Source organism: Pleurodeles waltl, chromosome 5 (genome assembly GCF_031143425.1).
Source record: "Pleurodeles waltl isolate 20211129_DDA chromosome 5, aPleWal1.hap1.20221129, whole genome shotgun sequence".
Taxonomy (NCBI): Eukaryota; Metazoa; Chordata; class Amphibia; order Caudata; family Salamandridae; genus Pleurodeles; species Pleurodeles waltl.
Window position 1 is genome coordinate 9701220 of NC_090444.1, and position 24771 is coordinate 9725990.

The 24771-nt window shown below is 45.4% G+C and overlaps 1 pseudogene; it reads right to left on the reverse strand.

Moving 5' to 3' along the window:
- Positions 1-266: 266 nt before the first annotated feature.
- LOC138295250 (zinc finger protein 420-like) lies at positions 267-16983 on the reverse strand (annotated as a pseudogene).
- Between the last annotated feature and the right edge of the window lie 7788 nt (positions 16984-24771).

Consider the following 24771-nt stretch of genomic DNA (forward strand, 5'->3'; position numbering starts at 1 on the left):
ACCGGAAAACATTAGGGGGGGTGCATCGATCAGGTGCTCACATTTTATGAGAGGGGTGGGGTACACATTCCTGACATTTCTAGCCCCTTTCCACGGCCTCTTAACATATTTGAGTCTCCTCATTAACCCCCTCCCATTTTTGCCCAATGGAGGCCATGGAGTTTATCCTTTTCTAACAATTAGAGTGGTTTCGAAAAGTAAAAAACTATATATACTGTACAGTATAAGAAAGTTTACAGTGTTCAAACATCTAGAATTGCAGTAGGTACTTTCATCAGATGTTCACTTTATTACAGATCAACGTGGTAAAAAAAATACACTGTACAGAAGTAGAAAGAATACAATTGTTGCCTACACGTGATATAGGAGATTGTAATCACTGCTATAACTAGAGGCCTCCTATTCACAGGTTGTCCAGCAAACTGTCCTGCAAAGTCTGTACAAATGGTGGCAGCTCCTGTCCTGCATGAAACCATAACCCGGATGCACACAAACTTAGGGGGCTACAATCCTCTAAGGCCTGTGGCATCTGACTTCCAACCAACCCCAAAACTCCACTTGCCCTCCCCAGGCAGTAATATTAATGAAAGAAATAAAATGTCAGCCATACATGGCAAGAACATAAGATCCTAGATGACACACTCTGAATTTTATTATCAAAAATGTCCCCAAAACTGTGGATATGAGCCCTAGAAGGCCTTGCAGAACAAATCCCACATAACTGAGTAAGTAGGCAGAGCCAGGTCTTATCACTAGGAAGTCAAAATAGTCCTTATACCACAGTAGACCAGGAACAGGGAAATAAATCTGGCTGTTGCCTTCTGTAACATCTGCATTCTGTCAAAGTTTGATGCTCTATGGAATTTTCACATTATCACCTCTGTGAGAAAAGAGTAAGTTGTCCTTGGACCTTTTCCTGACTAATCCTTTTGCACCTATGGTGAATGTCTATTTCTGTTCCTTTGTTTCATATTTTGTTTAGATATTTCGTCCCCCTATAACTGTGTGCAGGTGTGGATTTTTTGACGTAGCAACTGATGACTATTTTAAATAAAGACTTCACAATCAGTACATCTTAAACCCGGGTGACCTTTTTGATGTCATCAGAGAGGGTTTGGTGGGAAATGCTCTTTCATGTTTCTAATATTCTAATGGCTTCTCCGCAGTTTATCATTTCTGATCAAGAGTTAGTTCAGTTTCCCCCTAGAATTGTTTTTGACACATTAGGGGCCAGATGTAGCAAAGGTTTAGCGAGTCGCAAACGGCGAAAATCGCCATTTGCGAGTCACTAAAGCCACTTTGCTATGTAGAAATGCATTTTGCGAGTCGGAACCAACTCGCAAAATGCATTTCCGACTCGCAAATAGGAAGGGGTGTTCCCTTCCTATTTGCGACTCGCAATGCGATGCAATTCCATTTGCGACCGCGAAAGCGGTCGCAAATGGACTCGCAGTTACCATCCACTTGAAGTGGATGGTAACCCAGTCGCAAACGGGAAGGGGTCCCCATGGGACCCCTTCCCATTTGTGTCTGGCATAACAAATAATTTTTCAGAGCAGGCAGTGGTCCAATGGACCACTACCTGCCCTGAAAAATACCGAAACTAAAGGTTTCGGTTTTTTTTTTCAAAGTGCAGCTCGTTTTCCTTTAAGGAAAATGGGTTGCACTTTGAAAAAAAAAACTGCTTTTTTTAAAAGCAGTCACGGACATGGTGGTCTGCTGTTCCCAGCAGGCCACCATCCCCGTGAGTGCCCTGAATCGCTATGGGGTCGCAAATTGCGACCCACCTCATTAATATTAATGAGGTGGGTCTTTGCGACCCCATAGCGACTCGCAGAAGGTGTCTGAGACACCTTTCTGCATTCCAATTTGAAAGTTGCAATTTGCGAGTCGCTGGGACTCGCAAATTGCAACTCGCAATTTGGAAACTTGCTACATCTGGCCCTAGGTTCCTTCTGTGAAAAACCACTTTGCAAGAAAAATATGTTTTTGCCAATATTGATTATCTGATCAGCACCTGGTCACATTTATTGCTTCTATTGAGTCACAGCGCGGATTTTCAGATGCTGCATTAATAGTCCATTTGTGATGATGGCTTTGTCACATTCAGTATATTCCTATGGAGCCCTCAAAAAACCATATCAATCAATCAATATCAATCAATAAATTTGTTGAGCGCACTACTCACCCGGTAGGGTCTCAAGGCGCCGCAGTGGGAGTGGGGGTGCTACTGCTCGAAGAGCCAGGTCTTTAGGTGCTTTCTGAAGGATAGGAGGTCCTGGGTCTTGCGTAGGTTGGTGGGGAGGGAGTTCCAGGTTTTGGCGGTGAGGTGGTAGAAGGATCTGCCACCAGAGGTGGTACGGTAAATGCAAGGGACTGTAGCGAGGGCGAGGTCGGCGGAGCAGAGCTGGCGAGTCAGGATGTGGAATTTAAGACGGTCATTGAGGTAGGCCAGCCCGGTGTTGTGGAGGGCTTTGTGAGCATGGATTAGGATTTTGAAAACAATCCTTTTGTTGATGGGTAGCCAGTGAAGGGATCGCAGATATGTTTGTGGTGAGGGAGGTTGAGGGTGAGACATGCTGAAGCATTTTGGATGCGCTGGAGTTTTCTTTGGAGCTTGGCTGTAGTACCCGCGTAGAGGGCGTTGCCGTAGTCCAATCTGCTGCTGACAAGGGCATGGGTGACCGTTCTTCTGGTTTCTACGGGAATCCACCTGAAGGTCTTGCAAAGCATACGAAGGGTGTTGTAGCATGAGGATGATATGGCGTGGACTTGCTGGGTCATGGAGAGGGAAGAGTCTAATATGAAGCCGAGATTGCGTGCGTGGGTAGTGGGTGTTAGGGGTGGCCCCAGGGTGGCCGGCCACCAGGAATCGTCCCATGCTGACTTGTTGGATCCAACGATGATGATTTCGTTTTTTTCTGAGTTCAGATTGAGGTGGCATGCTGTCATCTAGTTAGTGATGGCGATAAGTCAGGTGTGGAGGTTGTTCTTGGCGGTAGTGGGGTTTCTCGTGAGGGAGAGGATGAGCTGGGTGTCGTCAGCGTAGGAAATGATGTTGAGACCGTGGGGTCTGACGAAGCTGGTGAGTGGAGCCATGTAGATATTAAAGAGGGTGGGCTGAGTGACGATCCTTGAGGGTCTCCGCATATGGTCCTGGTGGCCTGTGACTGGTACAGGGGGAGGTGAACTCTTTGTGTTCTTTCAAAGAGGAAGGAGGTGAGCCAGTCCAGGGCTTTGTAGCGAATTCCAGCATCGAAGAGGCATGTGCGAAGGGTTTGGTGGCATACGGTGTTGAATGCTGCGGAAAGGTCAAGAAGGATGAGGGCAACGGTTTCACCTTTGTCAAGCCTGGTCCTGATGTCGTCGGTGCAGGCGATGAGGGCAGTCTCTGTGCTTTAGTTTTTGTGGAATCCAGACTTGGAGACGTCGATTAGGCTGTTGTCTTCCAGGAATCGGGAAAGTTGGTTGTTGACTATCTTCTCTATGACCTTCACTGGGAAGGGGAGTAGGGAGATGGGTTGATAGTTTTTGAGGTCTTTGGGGTCGGCTTTGGTTTTTTTCAGCAAGGCGTTGACTTCGGCTTGTTTCCAGCTTTCTGGAGATATGGCGGTCTCGAAGGAGCTGTTAATGAGGGTCCACAGCTCGGGAGTGATGATTTGGCTGGCCCTGTTGAAGACGTGGTGAGGGCAGGGGTCTGTGGGAGAGCCAGAGTGGATGGTGCTCATGGTTTTGGTGGTTTCTTCATCATTGTTGGGGGTCCAGGCGCTCAGGGTGTTGGTGCCGTGGGGTGCATTGTGGTTGACCATGTCCGTGGTTGTGGTGGTGGGTGACGGCGTTGTGAAGCTTTTATGTATGTCTGCGATCTTGCGGTGGAAGTAGATGGAGAGGGAGTCGCAGATGTCTTGTGAGTGGGGTAGGCTTTGGGGTTGGTGAGTTCCTTGATGATGTTGAATAGTTTCTTGCTGTTGTGTGCGTTGTTGTCTATCCGCTCTCTGTAGAAAGATCGTTTGGTGGTCCAGATGAGTTGGTGGTGTTTGCGCATCACTGATTTGAGGGCGGTGAAGTTGCTCTCTGATTGTTCTTGGCACCAGGTTCTCTCAGATTTCCTGCATTCTCGTTTGGAGGCCTGAAGTTCTTCGGTGAACCAAGGGGCTTTCTTGTTGGTGCGGGTGTTGTTGTATTTTTTGAGTGGGGTGAGGGTGTTGGTGCAGTTGTCGAACCATCGTTTGAGGTTGAGGGAGGCGGTGTTGGGGTCATTGGTTTCGGGTAGTGGGGATTGGGCGAGGTTGGAGATCAGTTGTTCCTTCGAGATTTTGTTCCACTTGCGGTGAGGGATCGGGTGTTGTTGGTGGTGGGTTTCATGATGGAAAAGTGAACGCAGTGGTGGTCGGTCCAGTGGAGTTCGGTGGTGTGGGTGAAGGTGATGTGGCTGCTTGAGGAGAATATGGCATCAAGTGTGTGCCTGGCTGAGTGGGTGGGCGAGGTGACCAGTTGCTTGAGGCCGAGGTTTGTGAGGTTATCTAGCAGGGCAGTAGAGTTGCAGTCACTGGTGCCCTCTAGGTGGAAATTTAGGTCGCCGAGGAGAAGGTAGTCCGGGGAGGCGAGGGCGTGGGACCTGATTGCGTTGGTGATGGAGTTGCAGAATTGGGAGCGGGGGCCCGGAGGTCTGTAGATGAGGGTTCCTCTCAGAGTAGTGTTGGAGTTGATGTGTATCTAAAAGTGTAGGTGCTCTGCGGCATCCAGGGTGTCGTTGGTGTTGGTGGAGATCTTGATGGAACTTCTGTGTATTACGGTGATTGCTCCTCCTGGTTTGTTGATACGGTCTATTCTGGTGATCTTGTATCCCTCCGGGATGGCTATGGCGATGTCTGGCTCAGATGAGGGGTTCATCCATTTTTCAGTGAGGAAGGCAATGTCACGGGAGTCTGCTGTGAGTAGGTCCCAGAGCTCGATGGAGTGCTTGTGGATGGAGCAGGTGTTAAGGAGGATGCAGCTGAGATGGTTGGGGTGTCTGGCATTGTTGTGATGCTTGTTGGTATGGTTGCAGAAGAAGCGGCATGAGAAGGGTCAATGGGTGTGCCTGGGATTAGCTTGGGAGCAGGCGGTGGGCCGGCCGGGTTTGAGAGCGTGGAGCTCTGAGGTGGCGTAGCGGCGCTTTGAGGTGTGGAAGGTGTGCGGGCCAGGGGTCCGGGTGCTGGGCGCGCTCCAGGCGCAGACCAGCTTGCCTCTGGCGCGCCCGCACAGCGGCCGCCATTAAGAAGGGGAGGTGGGAGGGAGGAGCAGCTGGGAGGTGGGAGGGAGTGGCGAATGGGGTCGTGAAGGGGTGCGGGCCGCAGGGGACACAGTGGCGGGTCAGGGAAACCGGCAAGAGCTGGAAAAGCACAAAATACAAGCGGCAACGGAGAAAAAGGGCAAAATGGGTAAAATGGAATGAAAACAGCAAAAGGGCACAATAAAGCAGCAACACAAAAGCACAGGAAAACAAGATTGAACACGATACTACCACTCGACAGCAGGGATGAGGCGCACGCGGGTGCCTGTGGGTGGTGGAGGGCCTCGAACTCGCGGCAGCAGCGAGGGCGGGGTTAGCAGCACAAGGGCAGTCCAGTGGAGCTGCTCATCGCGCAGTGTGGTTCCTGGCCATAGATCAGGTCAGGGGTCACCTTGTATTAAAAGTATTACTAGACCTGCACTGAAATAATGTACTCAACCTAATTGTAATGCTCTTGACCCATAAATTGCTTTCAAATTATGTGATCCTGGGAAAATATTTTAATTCACTGAACTGCCATTTTCTTAATTGTTTAATATGAGAGCACCTTCGAATAAGTGAGTTCAGCATGCCTACTGTATAAAAAAATATTTTGTTTGATTTAATAGACTAAACTTATGCTCCATATACAACACAAATCTAGCCACTTATAGGCTACATCTGACCCCTGACCTGTCTCTTTGTTCATTAACAGCATTGTCAGCAGGGTGGGGCAGGAATGTTCCTCAAATCATAATTAAAAACTATCAATTTTAATAAATACATAATTAAAGCATGAAGTGGTAGCACACTGTCATTTGCAGTCAGCAGATTTTCCACTGAAATGACCACATTTCCCACTGACATGTGGTTTTACTGATAAAACTATAGAGTTTAGAAACAATAGTGTTTGGAAATTGAGTTTCTGCAAATACTTGTCATTTGCACATCACCAAGTAAAGTGTTCGGATTTATTTTGCTCCTATGTAAATCTTTGTTTACTTCTGTGTTTAAAAAAAATGTGTTTTCATAATTCCTGGAATTTTTGAATATTTGTACTATTCAATTGTAAGCTATTTAAATGTTGTTAGAAATAACCCTTACATCCTACAGGTTGTTTCACAATTATTCTTGGACAGCACACTTAACAGTAAACTAACTGTAGAAAAGTAAACACCATTTTCCAAGAAAAGAAGCAATTAGTAAAAAGACAACCTGACATTTGACCTCTGTCCTTGAACAGACAGCAAATGTGCCAAAATAAAAACAAGATTTAAAGGCATCTTTATAGCTCATTCCCTTTCTGAGCACCTGCTCCATTCCAGCTTAAGTTTACTCGCCAGAACAGAGCAGTAGGTCCTAAAAATAGTGCAAACTGATAACATCTGACAGAGCCTGACCAGATAAAATCTGACTCGCCATAGCGAGTGGGCGAGTAGATTTGAAAGCTGCTACGTAGTCAATCCTATGTGGAGGACAGGTGTCCCACTAATAATGACTTTCTGATGCTGCATTAGCTTTGCCTTTGTAAAGGATGCCTTGCCACATTGAGTGCAGTGATCATGCATTCTTCATTGTCTCAGTGTTGGCTTACTGTTATTGTACCAGCTTGGCCTTCCCAATAAATGAACTGTCACATTCAGTACCTTTATTTGGCGTTTCCACAGGGTGGATTTGTTGATGCTGCTTTAGGTTGGTCTTCCTTCAGAACACTTTATTACATTCTGTACATTGATATGGTTTCTCCCCAGTGTGAACTTTCAGGGGGCGTAATAAATTTGGCTTTTCAATAAATGCTTTGCCACATTCTGAGCATTTATAAAGTTTCTCCCCAGTGTGGACTTTCCCATGTAGTATTAACCTTTGCCTTGTAATAGATCCCTTGTCACATTCTGTACACTCAGAGGTTCTCCCCAGTGCAGACACCATGATTCTGCATTAACTGCGACTTTCTCATAAATGCCTACTTAAATTCAGTGCAGTTTAACGGCCTCTCCTCAGTGTGGACTTTCAGATGGGGTGTTACATTTTGCTTTTTCAGTAAGTGTTTTGCCACATTCTGTTCATTCAGATGGTTTTTCCCTGTGTGGACTAGCTGATGTCCTATTAACCTATGACTTGTAATAAATGCCTTGTTGCATTCTGTACATTAATACGATTTCTCTCCTGTGTGAACTTTCAGGTGGTGTATTAATGTTCACTTTGCAGTAAATCCCTTGCCACATTCAGTACATTTATATGGTTTCTCCCCAGTGTGAATGAACTGTCAGATGGTGTATTGCATTTTGCTTTACATTAAATGTTCTATCACGTTCTGTAACTTCATATGGTTTTTCCCCAGTGTGGACTATCTGATGTACTATTAACCTTTGCTCTGTATTAAATGTCTTGTTGCATTCTGTACATTCATAAGGTTTCTTCCCAGTGTGGACTCTCTGATGTACTACTAACCTTTGCCTTGTAATAAATGCCTTGTCACATTCAGTACATTCATATGGTTTGTCTCCTGTGTGAACTTTCACGTGGTGTATTAATGTTTGCTGTGTGATAAATCCCTTGTCACATTCAGTGCATTTATACGTTTTCACACCAGTGTGGACTTTTTGATGTTACTTCAGCCCTCCATTTGTTATACATGCCTTGTTACATTCAGCACATTGATATGGGTTCGCTCCTGTGTGGACTTTCTGATGCTGGTTTAGATTATTCTTCATTCTGAACACTTTATTACATTCTGTACATTAATAGGGTTTCTCTACTGTGTGGAGTTTCTGGTGTTGCATTAGATATGAGTTTCTAATAAAGGCCTTATCACATTCAGCACAAATGAATGGTGTTCCCCCAGTGTGGACTTTCTAATGGTGCTTCAGCTCTCCATTTGTAATAAATGCTGTGTCACATTCTGAACAAGCATAGAGTTTCTTCCCAGTGTGGGCTTTCTGATGTTGCATTAAAGAGGACTTTCTAATAAATACTTTGTCACATTCTGTGCATTTATAAAGTTTCTCCCCTTTCTGAATTTGTTGATGCTGCTTTAGGGTTATCTTGGCTTGGAACACTTTATTACATTCTGAACATTCATAAGGGTTCCCCCCCTAGTGTGGACTTTCCCATGTACTTTTAGTTTCTTATATCTGAACACTTTATCACATTCAGTATATTCATACATTTTCTCCCTTGTGTGGACTCTCTGATGTAGTATCAGCCTTTGCCTTGTAATAAATACCTTGTCACATTCTGTACATACATGTTTTTTCCCAGTGTGGACTATCTGATGCACTATTAACCTTTGCCTTGTAATAAATGCTGTGTCACATTCTGTACATTCATACGGTTTTTCCCCTGTGTGGACTCTCTGATGTACTATTAACCTTTGCCTTGTAATAAATGCCTTGTCACATTCTGTACATTCATATGGTTTTTCCCCTGTGTGGACTTTCTGATGTACTATTAACCTTTGCCTTGTAATAAATGCCTTGTCACATTCAGTACATTCATACGGTTTCTCTCCTGTGTGAAGTTTCATGTGGTCTGTCAATGTTTGCTGAGCAGTAAATCGCTTGTCGCATTCTGTGCATTTGTACAATTTCTCCCCAGTGTGGATTTGTTGATGCTGCTTTAGGTTTGTCTTGGTTTGGAACACTTTATTACATTCTGTACATTGATGTGGTTTGTCCCCAGTGTGGACTTTCTGATGTCGCTTCAGCTCTGCATTTGTTAAAAATGCTTTGTCACACGCTGTACATTGATATGGTTTGTCTCCAGTGTGGATTTTCCAATGTCTTTTCAGCTCTCTATTTGTTTTAAATCTCTTGTTGCATTCTGTACATTGATATGGTTTCTCCCCAGTGTGGACTTTCTGATGTTGTGACAGTGCTCCACTAGCAACAAATGCCTTGTCACCTTCACTACATTTATAGGGTTTCTCCCCAGTGTGGATTTTTTGATGCTGCTTTAGATTCCTCTTGCATCCAAACACTCTGTTACATTCTGTACATTCATATGTTTTTTCCCCAGGGTGAATTTGTTGATGCTGCTTTAGATTCCTCTTCTTTGGGAACGTTTTATTACATTTAGTACATTTGTATGGTTTCTCCCCAGTGTGGACTATCTGATGTCGTTTCATCTCTCCATTCGTTATAAATCCCTTGTCACATTCTGTACATTGATATGGTTTCTCCCCAGTGTGGACTTTCTGATGTCGAGTTAGCTGTCTCTTTGTTTTAAATCTCTTGTCACATTAAGTACATTTATAGGGTTTTTCCCCAGGGTGAATTTGTTGATGCTGCTTTAGATTCCTCTTCTTTAGGAACGTTTTATTACAGTTAGTACATTTGTATGGTTTCTCCCCAGTGTGAACTATCTGATGTTGTTTCATCTCTCCATTTGTTATAAATGCCTTGTCACATTCTGTACATTGATATGGTTTCTCTCCAGTGTGGACTGTCTGATGTCGAGTTAGCTGTCTCTTTGTTATAAATCTCTTGTCACATTCTGTACATTTATATGGTTTCTCCCCGGTGTGGATTTGTTGATGAAGCTTTAGAGTAATCTTCCATCCAAACACTTTATTACATTCTGTACATTTATACGGTTTCTCTCCAGCGTGGATTTGTTGATGTTGCTTTAGATTCCTCTTCTTTAGGAACACTTTATCACATTCTGTACATTTATATGTTTTTTCTTCTACGTGGACACTCTGATGCTGCATTCGGTCTTCCATTGCTAAGGACACTTTTCCACAGTCAGTCCATCAGTATGCTTTTTCTCCACTATGAAGTTTCTGATGTCACACTTGCTCTTTCTGCCTAATAAATGTGTTGCCACATTCTAGATATTCCGATGGTTTCTCTTCTGTGTGTCCTTCTGATACCAGGTTAGCTCTTCCTTCCTAATGAGCATCTCATCGGACATGATTCAGTATCTCAGTGTGTTATGTTTTCTATGTATATCATCTGATTCCTGAGAGCCAAGTACAGACCTCATCATCACTGCATTTATTTCATCTGTAAGATTAAGAAAAGGAAACACTGAAATGCAGAGTCCAGTACAAAAATATATTGGAATGCATTCAATTGCGCAGAAGAAATTCTAGATGTAAAGATGAAATAGGGTTCCTATTATCACACAGACTAACAAATAATACAAGATGGAGCCTTTTCCACTGAATGGACCATGAGACACAGAGCATCACAATAATTGCTGGAAACATAAGCATCTGCTGCAAGGGAGTCCTTTATACTATCAGAGAGCCTGGGACAGGACCCGGACAGGTAATCTGCGCATCTTCCACAAAGTGTAACTCCAGAGATCTGAGGCTCTGATAAGATCTACATAAGAACATGAGGCTTAGAACAATTTAAAAAACACATTGTCAAAGTTAATAAATCTCACCATTTAGAGGTATAAGCTTTCCAAGTGCACAACATCAGGAAAAAAACAAAAGGTGGAATGATGTGGCTAATGTTGCATCATTCTGCAGGCGTGCTCCACAAATGTGAACGCCTACAGAAGACACATGCACCATTTTCTGTTTTTGCTCTGGTATCTACACAATGAACAGGAGGGGAGGTTTACAACAATTTTAAACACACTGGCATAGTCAACAAGTCTCATCTTTTAGATGTGTAGGCTTTCCCAAAGCTGCACAATATCAGGAAAAAAGTGCAATGATGTGGCTACTGTTGCATCATTCTGCAGGCATTCAGATGTTTCCTCACAACTGTGCACACCTACAGAATGACACCTGCACCATTTTCTGTTTTTGGTCAGGTGTTAACCAAGATTTTTTATTTTACAAAAATGCCATGTGTAATATAAGTATATACTTCAAGTGGCTTTCAGCTCTCCATCTATTGGTCGGTTGTCATGCCTGTCACATTTTGGTTCCGCCCACTACAGAATATAGCAAGGGGCTGTGGGTCTACCTACTACAGCCACTGACTAACTGCACTTTGAGTGACTGCATTTTACTCTTTCACATGGAGGCAGTTCTCTTCAGTGCCAGTTTTTTTTTGTTTTATCTTATTTCCCTAAGTGTTGCCTATGTGTTTAGAGCCTCATTTGATAGCAGGACACTTTCTAGCAACTCTTCACAGCACAGGGCACATTCCAGCTTTAACAGTTCCTGCCTCTTGCTAATGGAGCTGCCTTTGTTTATCAGAGTGCCACTATATCAAATTATACAAGATGGTGTCCATTTCAATCTATTCTTTATAAAGTAATGGTCTTTTTAGAATGCACACAAGGAAATGCATTTATACCTGCACTTCTGTATGTATTTTAATTGAGGACTGCAGCTATGGTTGTAAAGCAGCTTAGTCTGCATGTGCTGCTTGTAAGCTTTTCTAGTTGGCTTTCAGTGCTCTTGTTTGTCCTGCTTATACAGATATTTAACTATTTCATTACTACTTGAATCTGTGCTGTGCCGCCTATCTTTGTAATCCTATCCATGTACCCCATGTGCCGATCTACCCGTTCGTCTATGTATGCATCTACCCATCTATCAGTCTATTAACTTACTGTCCTATCTACCCGTCTGGCCCTCTATCTATGCAACGTTTCTTGTTTGCAACTCTATCTATCTTTGCACATCTATTATTTTATCAATATATCTATCTTTTTAAGTGCATCTATCTACCTCTAGCTGCAGGGTTATCACCATCAATCTGTCTATCCAACCTCTATCAATGTAGCCAACACCAGATCAATTGGCTTTTTTAGGTTGAGTGTTAGTTTGAACTTTTGATTTCACCAAATGTGTGTTTAAAATATAGTTATGTCCAGTGTCTTTCAGTCAGCCATCATCCATAAGTCTGTTGTGTCATTCACATTTTAGTATTTTTTCCGTTACTCAATATTTTTCTAGATTGATGAGGGCCCGGCTGCCTACCCAACAGTAACATTTTGTGAAAACCATGACAGAATGAATCAAGAATTGCTAAAGTCAAAAGGCTGGCGGCCAATGCCAGATCTTTTAACTCGGACTGCAGCATTTATTGTGTCATCGACTGGAGTGACAACAAAACGTGGCTTCAGGCCTGGACTGCAGCATTTACAGTGCCATCCACTAGAGTGACAACAAAACCTGGCTTCAGGCTTGAACTGCAGCATTTGTAGTGCCATCCACTAGAGTGACACGAAACGTGGCCTCAGGCCTAGACTGCAGCATTTATGGTGCCATCCACTAGAGTGAGAACAAAACGTGGCCTCAGGCCTGGACTGCAGCATTTATAGTGCCATCCACTAGAGTGACACGAAACGTGGCCTCAGGCCTAGACTGCAGCATTTATGGTGCCATCCACTAGAGTGAGAACAAAACGTGGCTTCAGGCCCGGACTGCAGCATTTATAGTGCCATCCACTAGAGCAGTGGTCTCCAAACGTTTTAATGCTGCACCCCCCCAGGTGAAAAATAAAAATCATTGAGCCCCCCCCTCAGAATTTTTCACAATTATTTTATAAAGATGGCAATGTTTAAATATGTCTAGGCCTATATAAACATTGCAGTTAAGTACTGTTTCCTTTTTAAAAGGGTAATTACATGTTTTTGCTTAAAATAAAGGCCTTTTATCTGTATAATGCTTCTTTTGGCCAGAGTCTGGTGCCCCCGGGACCACTTGAGGCCCCCATGGGGGGGGGGGGGGGGGGGGGGCTGCCTCCCAGTTTGAAGACCTCTGCACTAGAGTGACAACAAAACGTGGCTTCAGGCCCGGACTGCAGCATTTATAGTACCATCCACTACAGTGACAATGAAACTGGCCTCCAGGCCTGGACTTCATCATTTATAGTGCCATCCACTACAGTGACAATTAAATGTGGCTTCAGGCTTAGATTGTGGCTTTTGTAGTGAAATCCACTAGAGTGACACTCAACATCGCTTCAGGCCTGGACTGCAACATTTATAGTGCCATCCAGTAGACTGACAATAAAATGTGGATTCAGGCCTGAACTGCAGCATTTGCAGTGACATTCACTAGAGTGGCAACGAAGCATGGCTTCAGGCCTGGACTGCAACATTTATAGTGCCAACTATTAGAGTGACATGAAACGTGGCCGCAGGCCTGGACTGTAGCATTTATAGTGCCATCCACTAGAGTGACACAAAACGTGGCTTCAGGCCTGGACTGCAGCATTTATAGTGCCATCCACTAAAGTGACAACAAAACCTGGCTTAAGACTTGGACTGCAGCATTTATAGTACCATCCACTAGAGTGACAACGAAACGTGGCTTCAGGCTTAGATTGTGGCTTTTGTAGTGAAATCCACTAGAGTGACACTCAACATCACTTTAGGCCTGGACTGCAACATTTATAGTGCCATCCAGTAAACTGACAATAAAACGTGGATTCAGGCCTGAAGTGCAGCATTTGCAGTGACATTCACTAGAGTGGCAACGAAGCATGGCTTCAGGTCTGGACTGCAACATTTATAGTGCCAAGTATTAGAGTGACATGAAACGTGGCCACAGGCCTGGACTGCAGCATTTATAGTGCCATCCACTAGAGTGACAACGAAACGTGGCTTAAGACTTGGACTGCAGAACTTATAGTGCCGTCCACTAAAGTGACAGTAAGAAGTGGCTTCAGGCTTGGACTGTAGCATTTACAGTGCTACACACTGGAGCGATAAGTAAACGTGGCCTCAGGGCTGCCAGTGTAGCCTGGTTGGGAATGACAATGGAAAACTAAAAGGAAAAAAAAAAAAAAAAACACATATGGAGCCCCACACCCTGGAACAGAAATACTCACAATAATGTAAGTTTGGTGGATGGCCGTCAAAACCAACAACAGCTGGCTAAGAAACTTTGGTGGTCATTACAACCGTGGCGGATGGTGTTAAAGCAGCGGTAAGACCGCCAACAGGCCGGCGGTAAAAAAATTGCAATTACGACCGTGGCGGAAACCGCCAACAAAGACAGCCACTTTAACACTCAGACCGCCACGGCGGTACAAACAAACAGCGCGGCGGTCACCGCCAACAGACAGGCGGAAGACAATGTACCGCCCACACTATTATGACAGGCGAATCCGCCACCTTTTCCGGGGGATTCCTTGGATTGGTCCTTCCTCCATGCTGTTGTGAGAAAACTCAGTATCCTTTGGGGTTTCAGGGACTTAATCAAGTTACTATACATCAGCCTCTTAGGACGGCTGAAGTCAATGGGACTCTGAGCCGTTCACCCTGTTCCACAGCGCCAGGCAGGGATGCCCGCTTTCCCCTTTATACGCCATCTTCAGGAACGCCATATGTACCCAGCTATCCGCTTTTCTTGAGGACCGCTATTGTTTTCACTGTATGCAGATGACATTTTAATGTTTGTTCAGTACCCAGGTGATGATCTCCCCCCACTGATCGAGGAGGTGGCTTATTTTGGCTCATTCTCCAGCCTTTCCATCAGTTGAAGTAAATCTGAGATTTTCCCACTCACCGCAGCCACTACACCCTCTGCGCTCATTTACCCTGTGCTTCGATGTGAAGCATCCACTAAATATCTAGGCACAGATCGGGACCGGCAACCCAGGTTCAAGGATGGATCTCTTTGCCGTTCTCCATCGCCGGCCATGTGCCCATCACGGAGGAGGCCCCACCGCGCGCCCTGCAGTTATTTCTGACTATCCCGATCGCAGTAACTAACACCCCTCAGCCTCCTAACTCGCTTAATAAGGAATACAATGACACTATCGTTTGACCGAGGTGGCTTCGGGGTTCCTGACCCTGATCTGTACTATTTGGTCGCCCAGGTCCAGTACACGTACTTCTGGTGCCATCAGGATGCCAGAATCCAATACCCTGAGCCGAGATGAACGCTCACTGGTTTCACCCACCCCCTGCCCGCCATGTGATCGTGGGGCTCCCGGGGACCCCAAGAGAGATCCAGACTCTCCCCAAGGCATGCTGGGCCTGGACCCCGTTGGTGCAGTACTTGGGCTATGACACTCTCTACCCCCCCATATTCCTTCCCAACAAGCCATGGTTACCCCGGACCTGTGAGCGCTTAACACAGCGACCTCTTGTGCCCCGTGTGCTGCACCCCGTGGGAGACACGTCCCCCGACTCTGTGGCACCCGCGGTGTCTGACTGAATGACGGAGGCGCCACCTCTCAAAGCACCGGCGCTTGTCACACCGTCTCTATAGCGCTTTACGTGCTACTCTAGCTGCCTGTCCTACCAACCCAAAGATGTACCCCTCACCTTACTGATAACTACCCGGGGTAATGCCCATCTCTGCTCCCGACTGTAGCGCCGTTCACTCCAAATGCGCCCCCGGTGGCGCAGAGCGCTAGGGGCTGCCTGGGGAAGAGCGAGGGTTTCCTCTCACTGATGGGACAAACAAAGCTGGTCTGCGGTAATTACCGCCATAAACTGCTCCATTATAGATATCCGCACCGCGCCTATACCCCCCAGGCCCTTGATAAACTTTACCCAACAAGATCTCATCGCTGCCCAAAGTGCGCTCTGCACACCTGTCCTTGTCTGTTCCCGCACCGTCCCGCAGGCACTGGACTTGCTACCTCTCAGGGGCACTGGACTGTGGAACCTGCAGGGGACAGTTCATGGCAAGGGCTCCACTCACCTGTTCATTGACAGCTTCTCAGGCTCTTTGTGTACAACTCACAGACCTCAATACTGGGGGAGGTTTGAAGAATGATTCTACCTTTTCCACTACAGTCCACCCTGACACTTGTCTGATCCCCCACAACTCACCCTCAGCTCCATCTCCTTCTGTTTCTCTCATTCTTGTGTGTTTGGTGCTGCAAATGCAATGAAAACATGCAAAGGAAACAATGAAATACCGTGTTGTGCGTCTTGTACAGACGCAGCTTTTTAAACAATGAGAAAAACTGGATTTTAAAGAATTATGAAAGCAGCAGAAATACATCGAAGCCATAAAAAAATTAATAAACACCGACAGCTGGACCCCTAAACCCACCATTCCACCTCAAGGCCTGGACCCCATCCAAAGGGATACATTCCACTTAGAACACATTTGTTCACTGGAGAAAGTTCTATGTTTTAAAATATTTTTTCAGCCTTTTATCTAGCGCAAACCCAACCCGCAGGTATTAGAGCCCTTTACACGAGCAGCGTTCGATTACACAAAGATACACTCATTTTTTCTAGATTAGGTGATTTGCCGAGAATCACAGTATGTGCAGCAAACGCCGAGAATTAAGCCTGGTTCCCCCGCTCCAAGGTCGGCAGCTCAGACTTACAACACAATTATATCCAAACACATGGAGGGGACATTCTGTGACTTCCCCGCTCCAACCCTCCCACCCGACAACTCACCCGCAGCAGATCACACGGCGAGACCTCACCTGCAAGGGATCACACGGCCACAACTCACTCACCTGCAGCAGATCACACGGCCACAACTCACTCACCTGCAGCAGATCACACGGCGACAACTCACTCACCTGCAGCAGATCACACGGCGACAACTCACTCACCTGCAGCAGATCACACGGGGACAACTCACTCACAGCAGATCACGCGGCTACAACTCACTCACCTGCAGCAGTTCATACGGCAACAACTCACCTGCAGCAGATCACACGGCGCGCTCCCTTCACACAGCACTTCTGGGTGATAATGATTCACTGACTGTGTCCATCCAGGGCTTGTGTGGTCGCCCCCACCGCTGCCATTAGGAGGGACTCCGGAAGTGCTTCATCTAGTGGGGGTGGTCAGCACCCCCCAATCACGCCCACCCGAGGGATGGTGAAAGGATGGGGAGGGAGGGCTAAGGGGCGGGACGGGGCGGAGCCTACAAAAATAATCCAGGAGTAAGCAGTGACGTCATTATAGACACATTTTCTACATTAAGGGAGATCTTTTAACATGCTGACCCCAGACTCTTCCACAAACACTGACTGACAGGAGTGAGCGCCGTTCATTTCTAAAAGAGAAAACACAGATGTGTTCGGCTGCGGTTCGGCGGGAACGGAAACAAGAAAAGCTGAAAATAGACAATAAAGACGGTTTTTCGTCGCCAGTTATTTTAGCATCTCAGAGCCGCAGCGGTGCAATACTCCTGGCTGTGAGACAAGAGTAAAAAACGAGTCTTTCAAGCCCTGGAGCTGTGATTAAAAAGGCGCTGTACAAACAGGACTGAGCCCCGCAGGACTGTGCATTCATTCAGTGCCAGACAATAAATCTGCATGAGATTATAGTCAGTTTATTCCATGGACCTCCTGCTGAGTTGGAATACATAGTGACCTCAGTTACATGAGTGACTGCCCAGCACTCCAAGGGGGACCGAAGGAATCAAGTTACATCAGTTACAATCTGCAAATACCGAGCTTTCACATTAAAGACCTGTACAAATATAAACTGTGTCTGGAGTCTGAAGGGGGGGATCACCCACAATTAATGCAGAGTCTGAACAAGCAGGACGTTCTGTGATTACACTAACTGACATATCTACGTCAGACACCCGCAGTGCTTTAAATAGGAGTCTGATATACTTACATATCTACGTCAGACACCTGCAGTGCTGTCCATAGGAGTCTGATATACTTACATATCTACGTCAGACACCTGCAGTGGTTTCCATAAGGTTTTGATATACTGACATATCTATGTCAGACACCTGCAGTGCTTTCCATAGGAGTCTGATATACTTACATATCTATGTCAGACACCTGCAGTGCTTTCCATAGGAGTCTGATATACTTACATATCTATGTCTGACACCTGCAGTGCTTTCCATAGGAGTCTGATATACTTACATATCTACGTCAGACACCTGCAGTGGTTTCCATAAGGTTTTGATATACTGACATATCTATGTCAGACACCTGCAGTGCTTTCCATAGGAGTCTGATATACTTACATATCTATGTCAGACACCTGTAGTGCTTTCCATAGGAGTCTGATATACTGACATATCTATGTCTGACACCTGCAGTGCTTTCCATAGGAGTCTGATATACTTACATATCTATGTCTGACACCTGCAGTGGTTTCCATAAGGTTTTGATATACTGACATATCTATGTCAGACACCTGCAGTGCTGTCCATAGGGTGCTAATATACTGACTGTTAGAAATGGGGTCTCTAGTTGGCAGAGGTTTACACCCTTGTTCTAGTAGGGACCACAATCCTAGTCAGGGCAAGTCACACACAATCCAAATTATCCTGTGCCTACTCTCTAGTAGCTTTGCACTGAGCAATCAGACTGAATTTAGAAGGCAATGTGTAAAGTATTTGTGCAATAAATCATGCAATAACACAGTGAGAACACCACAAAAAGACACCACACAGGTTTAGAAAATTTTAAGATATTTATCTGATTACATTAAGGTCAAAACAATCAAGATTTGATACGTAGAAGTGGAATATCAATTTTGCGATGATAAGAAGGGTCTTAAATTCTTTGAAATCACCAAATGTCTCTTGCAAGAACAAACTACCTGGTTTGTGTCAAAATTACATGTGCGGAGACCGCAGAGGAGGAGATGTGTGGAAAATGAAGGGTGTGCATTGGATTTCCGGGTGCACACAGATGTTGCGTTGATTCTTTTCCACGCAGGAAGTGCTTTGCGTCAAATTCTGGCTCACAGGCTTAAATCCTCTTTGCGATGAGGTGGTCTTTGGACGCCCAGGGATGATGTGTGGAAATCCTGGGCTTGCAGGACGAAGTCACAGGTGCTGCATCAATACGGTGAGTTTCTGTCACATGGTAGGCGCTGCGTCAATTCCTCCCGCAGGAAGTCAGGCTGCGTCGTTCCGGCTCGGCGATGCATCGATCCGGTGGGCTGTGCGTTGAAGTTCCAGTCGTAACGCTGCTGCTGCGTAGATTCTATTTCAGGACCGGAGGCTCCGATTATGCTTTCTCTTTCTTTACTGTCTCAACACAGCAGCCAATCAAAAGACAGTAAAACAAGAACATCAAAACCCATGATGCTTTACAACAGGTCATATGTACCAATCACCACCCGAGACCCCTATCCATATATATCATGACCTCTAATGTCACCTCCTCTTTCTTTGCTGCTCCGCAGCAGATAAGTACTCATTTGCTTTACTTGCTTTTTCAAATGTTTATACAAGTGTTGTGCGTGCTATTTTGTTTATGGCTTGTAAGTGAAGCGATTCTGCTCACATAATTTTATTTTTTCAGCGCTTCGTGCTCTTGGAAATTATATGCAACTTTTTGCAGTTTTCAGCCCTTTCGTGGAGTGGGAGCGGTCTATGCATCTAGCGCGTAGTCCTATTTTTATTTCCATTACTCTTGTGGCGTCGCGCTGCAGCGTTACGAGCTGATCTTTTCAGAGTCTTTCCTCTGGGAGATCGGCTCGTGTATCTGGATCACGTGTGAGGCCCCCTCTGTCTCTCCATTGTGCTCCCTATACGCCCAGTTTGCATTTAAAACATGGGCAGTAATAACATAAAAAGGCTTTGCCTAAAGTGCTTTGCTTTTTGGATTAAAGGCTGCTCCCTCCACATTTTATTGGGCTTTTCAGCCTATCAGGGGGTTTTGCACTCCCCTATATTAATAACCTGTACTTCCTTGAATTGTGTTTTATATATACATATATCCTGAGGAGATTGGAAATCAATTGGAGGTAAATCTGGTGGAAGCCCTTGATAACAGGGTTCAACAGTCTGTCAATGATACCCTTGTCAGGGTTTTAGGACCTTTTTCTAGCCCACATTTTGATTACGCCCGCACCCAGAGATGGCGACAAGAACCCCAACTTCAAAACGAAGGCTCTAAATCTAAATCAAATTCTAAGAATTTCGATAAGGGAGTAGATTCTGTGTCGGAGGATGTCCATGCTGATGCATTTGAGAAACTCCGACATACGCGTGCTAGTGAACATAACTTTAGCTCTAAAAAAAAAGACTCTGGGTTTTCCCCATCTTTGTCAGATAAAAACTCCTCTTTGGATGATTCCGATGACTCTGAGGCCCTGGGTCCCAGCAAGAAACCTAAAAAGCAAACTTCTCTTCGGGTCCTAGATTTCAACCCTACAGAAATTGTTCACCCCAGGGGGTCCAATTGGGTTCCTTCCCCAGAAGCGCCAAAGTATGTTCAATCCAGTATTCGTCGGAGCTTCGATAAAGAGGTGCGATCCTGGCTTCGGGCAGAATGCCCTAGACCACATCTGGACGGTAAGGTTACTGACACTCCAGAAATAGACCCTACCATGGTCACCTTCATGAAGAAATTTGCTAAAGACCCCAAAAAAGGGTTTAGATAGGTCTTGGCGTAACTGCCAAGATAAGTTACTTGACATGTCTGGCCCTTTGACAAAGATTCTAGATATGGCCTTCCACACCAAGGAATCAGGGACTTCTGTGGACACTGGTGTGCTGATAGGTTGGGCTCAAAGAGCTGTTTGTCAACTGGGCAATACGAATTGTGCAATTTCTTCTGAACGCAGAAAGTCCATACTCATGCGCATTGATCCTAAACTAAAGGATTTAGCCACTTCAGAGCTGGGTCTTCGGTGGATGGATTACTTTTTGGTTCTTCTTTTATGAAAGAAATGGCTAAGTTCTGTTCTACTTGCTCCTCCCTCAACAAGGCACAGATGTCCCTTAAAAAGGTTTTTAAACAAGGGCTTTTTCTCCGGGCCGGTCGTTGTGGAGGGCGAATGTCCGGCCAAGGATCTTTTGCAAGTCTTCAGAACTACTACCCCAGAGGGAGAGGAGGTTGGTACGGAGATCAATCTGACTCTACCTTCTATCCTACCCGCTCCAGAGGAGGATGCTCCAGGTTTCGCAGAGGACCCCGAAAGGGGCAGCAAGGAGCAATTCAGGAAGCTGGTTACCCAGGTAAGCATCATACCACATTCTCAGGTACTTCTTGGGGGCAGAATGGGATTGTTTCTGGACAATTGGAAAAAGATTTCTGGGGATCCTTGGATTCTTCAGCCGGTCATGGGTTTTCGTTTATCAGTACCCCGAAACAATTGAAACCCCCTCTTCCAATGTGAGTTTCCCTTGCAGATCAGACCTTTATAGATTTCGAAGTTCAAGCTTTGATCGACAAAGGGGCAGTACATTTTTCTTCCCCTCACCCGTTCAGCTTTATCAGCCCCATTTTTGTAGTGGACAATAAAGGCGGGGTCATCGACTGGTACTAAATCTAAAAGATTTAAATGTTTAGATCTTATACAGACACTTCAAAATGGAAGGGATTCACATGTTGGGAGATATTCTATTAGAAGGCGACTGGATGGCACACCTAGACCTAAAGGATGCCTCTCTTTCAATTCCAGTTTTTCACCTACACAGGAGGGCATTACAATTCCTGTGGAAGGGCCACTGTCTGGAGATCAATGCGCTACCTTTTGGCCTGTCGTCAGCCCCCTGGTTCTTCACAAAGCTGATGAGACCAGTGGTGGAATTTCTGCGTGCCAATGGAATACGTTTGATTATATATTTGGATGACATTTAGTTGATGGCTCAGGATGTACAGATTCTCCTGACTCATTTAGATTGGACCATTCATCTCTTACAGGATCTGGGTTTCCTTATCAATGTGCAGAAGTCACTGTTAAATCAGTCTCAGGTGATAGACTTCCTGGGTTTCAGGATAGACTTAGTCCACTCTCACCTTATTCTTCCTTCTCAGAAAATCTGCAGCATCAAGAGAAAATTGAGGTCTGCATTACTCAGCCTGACTGTGTCATTGAGGAAGATTGCCAGGTTAGTGGGCCTTCTAGCCTTATTTACTCAGGCCATCTTTCCAGCTCCCCTCCACTATCGTGCTCTTCAAATACTCAAGATCCGACACTTGCAGAAGGGTCTGAGTTATTCGGAGCTGATTCCGTTAACCGACGAGGTGAAGTCGGAGATACATTGGTGGCTCCAGCACATGGAAGCTTGGAACAACAGGGCCATTTTTGTTTCTTACCCAGAGGTGGTGATCGAATCAGATGCTAGTCATTGGGGCTGGGGAGCCCGTTGCGGTTCTTTGGTTACAGGGGGTCGATGGTCGAGTTCGGAGCAGACTCTTCACATCAATTGTTTGGAACGTCTAGCGGGCTTTTTTGCCATAAAGAGTCTATCCCCTCAGAAGACAGACTGCTGCATATCATTGAAGATGGACAATATTGTTGGAGGCTGGCCCTCTATGTAGTGCACAAAAACAAGCACACTATGCAGAGGGTCCGAACAACCACGTTAGTTTTCAGAGGTAAAAATTAGACCACCTAATGCTCCAATTTTTAAGGTAGCTGGTCGAGCAGTTAGGCTAATCCAGGAGATGTGCTGAGTATTTGCTGTACTCACAAATCCAATCATGAACCACACACACTCAATGAATAACTCGAGACCAGAATGTATAAAAATACTTCAGACTTTTATATAATTTTTAAGACCAAAATCTTTAGAATAGGTTAAGTACTTTTCCTTTTATTACTTTTTAACGTTTTAGCAAAGTTAGTCTTTCTGTACAAAATTACGCACCATTTGAATCAATAGATAGTCACTTTTAAAAATGCATTAAAAATCATATGGTTGAGTTAACAGTCTCTTCTTTTGCAGAGTGGTCGCAGTGGTCGGTGGGCGCCTTGTGCCAGCTGGAGAGCTTCGGGCAGCTCCCGATTCTGGCGGGAGCAGCGTTGGAAAAGTTCTTGGCACAGGCCCACCTGGATGGGCCACTCGGAAAAGGGTCTGGTTTGCAAATTCAAAGTGGTGCCTGGGTGTCCCGTTTGGCTGTCGAGGTCACAAGGTGTTGGGTACTCCTCCTCAGCCCTTAACACCTATTTCCAAAGGGAGAGGGTGTAACACCCTCTCTCAGAGGAAATTCTTTGTTTTGCCTTCCTGGGACTTGGCTGCCCAGACCCCAGGAGGGCAGAAACCTGTCTGAGGGTTGGCAGCAGCTGTAGCTGCAGTGAAAATCCCAGAGAGCTGGTTTGGCAGTACCCGGGGTACTTAGTGGAGCCCTGGGGATGCATGGAATTGCCACCCCATTACCAGATTTGGCATGGGGTGGACAATTCCATGATCTTAGACATGTTACATGGCCATATTCGGAGATACCATTATGAAGCTACATATAGGTATTGACCTATATGTAGTGCACGTGTGTAATGGTGTTCCCGCACTCACAAAGTCCGGGGGAATGGCCCTGAACTATGTGGGGGCACCTTTGCTAGTGCAAGGGTGCCCTCACACTTAGTAACTTTGCACACAACCTTCAGCAAGTGATATAGGTGACTTATAAGTTACTTCAGTGCAGTGAAAATGGCTGTGAAGTAACGTGTGCGTTATTTCACTCAGGCTGCAGTGGCAGTCCTGTGTAAGATTTGTCTGAGCTCCCTATGGGTGGCAAAAGAAATGCTGCAGCCTATAGGGATCTCCTGGAACCCCAATACTCTGGGTACCTAGGTACCATATACTAGGGAATTATAAGGGTGTTCCAGTGTGCCAATTGGTAAAAATGATCACTAGCCTATAGTGACAATTTTAAAGGCAGAGAGACCGTAAGCACTGAGGTTCTGATTAGCAGAGCCTCAGTGACACAGATAGTCACTACACAGGTACACACATTCAGGCCACAAACTATGAGCACTGGGGTCCTGGCTAGCAGGATCCCAGTGAGACAGGCAAAAACAAACTTACATACATGTAAAAATGGGGGTAACATGCCAGGCAAGATGGTACTTTCCTACACTCTACATTTAGCTTGCGCTCCACCGCTTCTCATTCCTCCTCGTCAGGATCTTCTGATGAGTCCGGAGGGCCTTCAACATCCACTGATCTTGTCAGAGAAACTGGAATTGATGGTTTGGATGGTTTCAGGTCGAGATGGAATTCCCCAGGCCGTTCGCAGCAAGCTGCAAATTTCATCAATCAGACTTGGGCAGCAGGCACTCATAAGAGATACTCCTCAGCCTGGCGCCGATGGAGTAGTTGGTGAAACAGAAGGGGTATCGATCCCGTGGGGTCGGACGTTAAGTTGATTTTGAATTTTTTAGCTGAACTCGCAAGTTCATGTTTGGCATATAGAACAATTAATAATTTCAGATCAGCCATCTCTGCTGGACATGTACATATCGAAGGTAAGGCTATTGGGGAACATCCTCTGGTTTGTAAAGTTTTGAAAGGTATCCGTTTGTCAAATCCTCCTTGTTAGAAATGGGGTTTCTGGTTGGCTAGGGTATGCACCTCAGCCAGGCAGAACCTACCCACTCTAGTCAGGGCTTGGGAGTTACACGTCCAAGATAACCCCTGCTCACCCCCTTGGTCACTTGGCACGAGCAGTCAGGCTTAACCTGGAGGCAATGTGTAAAGCGTTTGCACAACACACACAACACACGTGACGCAATATCCCCACCACAAAGGAAACACAACACCAGATTATATGAAAATATACTGTATTGTACACAAGGCAATTATCAGACCAAACATCGCATATCAGTACTATCCTGCTACCTTAGCAGTTGTCAGAACGTTACACATTAGTTACTCTGCAACCTAGCAGTAGTCACACATAACACACAGGTTACTCAGTATTCTGCAACATAAGCAGTAGTCAGGAAAACACGTTATT